The sequence below is a fragment of the Cryptomeria japonica genome, unplaced genomic scaffold, assembly GCF_030272615.1.
Source record: "Cryptomeria japonica unplaced genomic scaffold, Sugi_1.0 HiC_scaffold_478, whole genome shotgun sequence".
Lineage (NCBI taxonomy): Eukaryota > Viridiplantae > Streptophyta > Pinopsida > Cupressales > Cupressaceae > Cryptomeria > Cryptomeria japonica.
The window spans coordinates 108,070-110,829 of record NW_026729298.1 but is presented as its reverse complement, the minus strand read 5'-3'; the positions used below and the strand labels follow the sequence as shown (position 1 = coordinate 110,829).

Below are 2,760 nucleotides of genomic sequence, written 5' to 3'. Positions count from 1 at the left end.
GTGCGCACCAAGGAGCGCTCCGAAGTGTGCTCCAAGGTGCGGCGTGCACGAAGTCGGAGCCCGGTTTGCCCCGGGTGCGCACCTTCGCCGCGGTGCGCACCATGGCGTGCACGAAGTCGGAGCCCGGTTTGCCCCGGGTGCGCACCTCGCGTGCACCTTCGGCGGGGTTGCGCGCCCTGGTGGGCACCATGGTGCGCACCAAGGAGCGCTCCGAAGTGTGCTCCAAGGTGCGGCGTGCACGAAGTCGGAGCCCGGTTTGCCCCGGGTGCGCACCTCGCGTGCACCTTCGGCGGGGTTGCGCGCCCTGGTGGGCACCATGGTGCGCACCAAGGAGCGCTCCGAAGTGTGCTCCAAGGTGCGGCGTGCACGAAGTCGGAGCCCGGTTTGCCCCGGGTGCGCACCTCGCGTGCACCTTCGCCGCGGTGGGCACCATGGCGTGCACGAAGTCGGAGCCCGGTTTGCCCCGGGTGCGCACCTCGCGTGCACCTTCGCCGGGGTGGGCACCTCGGCTGGGTTGCGCGCCCTGGTGCGCACCAAGGAGCGCTCCGAAGTGTGCTCCAAGGTGCGGCGTGCACGAAGTCGGAGCCCGGTTTGCCCCGGGTGCGCACCTCGCGTGCACCTTCGCCAGGGTGGGCACCTCGGTGCGCACACCTTCTCAATGTTTTCTTGCCTTTTCTGGAAATTGGTGAAGGCAGCGCATCAAAGGTGCGCACCTCGGTGTGCTCCGAGGTGCGAACCCGAGAGCGCTCCGAGGTGCCCACGAAGTCGAAAGTCGGGTTAATTGCATTGTTTTCCCCGGGTGCGCTCCGAGGTGCGCAACATCGGCGCGCACCAAGGAGGGCTCCGAAGTGTGCTCCAAGGTGCGCACGATGGCGTGCACCTCTGGTGCGCACGATTCGGAGCTCGGTTTGACCGGGGTGCGCACACCTTGGCTGGGTTGCGCACCTTTTGTGCGCTCCAAGGTGCGCACGAAGTCGGAGCTCGGTTTGCCCCGGGTGCGCACCTTCGCCAGGGTGCGCACCTTGATGCGCACGCCTTGGCTGGGCTGCGCACCTTGGTGGGCGCCATGGTGCGCACCTTTCGTGCGCTCCAAGGTGCGCACGAAGTCGGAGCTCGGTTTGCCCCGGGTGCGCACCTTGGTGGGCGCCATGGTGCACTCCGAGGTGCCCAAGATTGGTGCGCACCAAGGAGCGCTCCGAAGTGCGCTCCAAGGTGCGCGCGAAGTCGAAAGTTGGGTTAATTGTCCGGTTTGCCTCGGGTGCGCACCTTGCGTGCACCTTCGCCAGGGTGGGCTTGGTGCGCACACCTTGCGCACACCTTGGCACCCGCGTTTCCTTCATTTTAAATTTTTTTTTTTTACAATCTCTCAAGTGGGAAATTCTATAATCTCAACTTTTTTTGCCTTTTCAGGAAACTTTTGAATGGAGCGCATCATTGGTGCGCTCCGAAGTGTGCTCCAAAGCTCTCTCCAGCTGCGTGCACCTGCCCCGGCCGCGCACCCGGCCCCGCCCAGCTTCGCTCACCTGTCCCGGGCGTCTGGTGCGGAACCTTAGAGTAAGAAACATCACCGTGCACCTTGGCCAACGTGCGCGACTCGACCGAGCGCGCACTGGCCGAGGTGCACACCGATTTCACCTGGGTGCGCGCGCAGCACCTCGGGCGCACCGGGGTGCGCGCACAACGCCCGGGTTGCACCGTGGCCTGTGTGCTCGGGGCGCCTCGGGTGCGCGCTCGGTGTCGCCCCCGCGCGCGCGGTAGTGCGGGCAGCGCACCCCGGCCCGGCCCGGCCCCGACGAGAACGCAAACGGGCAAAAGGTTTATTCAAATAGCATTGCGACGCCCGGCGAAAAACTAAAAAAGGGTGCAACACCGGGACTTCCCGGGAGGTCACCCATCCCAGTACTACTCCGGCCCAAGCGCGCTTAACTGCGGAGTTCTGATGGGATCCGGTGCACTAACGCTGGTATGATCGCACCCGTTATGAGCTTGTCGCAGTGTGTACTTAGCAAACCGCGACCCACGTGCGAATCCACCCCGGCCACCCACCCCCGTCGAGGTGCACACCCTCCCTCGCGAAGTGCGCCCCGTTCGCCAAGTGTGAGCCCTGCCCGGGTGCGCGCACCTTGCTAGGGCGTCGGGTGTGCACCCGGCCCGGCCTACGTGCGTGCACCTGGAGGGGGCGTCGTGTGCGTGCAGTGTCCCGTCTGCAACGCGGTGCCCACACACCACCTCGGGCGCAACGACCTGCGCTCACATGTGGGCCGAGTGCACCTTGGTGCATGTTCGGGGCGCCTCGGGTGCACGCTCGATCTTGCCCCGGTGCACCAAGGCGCTCGGTTTGCCCCGGGTGCGCACTTGGTGCAAGGTGGGCACCCAAAATAGGGATCAAGCACCAAAACACAAGTTTCGGGATGCAAAATGGGACCCAAGGACCACAAATGCGTTCCAAGACCCATGATGGGTCCACGAGAACAAAAATGTGTTCCGAGACTTAATAAACAAATATTGGGTTTTAGGAGAAGAAACATGCTCTGATGCCCAAAACGAGAATCGACCCCGAAAAGGCCACAGGCCAAAAGTGGGATGCGAGACAAAAAAAAATGGGACCCGAGGACCAAAATTGGGTTCCCAGGTCGAAGACAGGGCAACCGGACAAGAAACGACCTCTAAGGCTCGAAATGAGTCCCGACGACTAAAACTTGACAAGAAGCACCCATCAGGCACCCAACTCGACACCCATGGGATGCCGACCCACCCGGG

The 2,760-nt window shown here is 63.7% G+C and overlaps 1 non-coding gene across 1 annotated transcript; it reads right to left on the bottom strand.

Moving 5' to 3' along the window:
- Positions 1–1,858: 1,858 nt before the first annotated feature.
- On the bottom strand, positions 1,859–1,977 carry LOC131871883 (5S ribosomal RNA). The gene has a single exon (XR_009370075.1). It is a non-coding gene; the product is annotated as a 5S ribosomal RNA (ribosomal RNA).
- Positions 1,978–2,760: the final 783 nt, after the last annotated feature.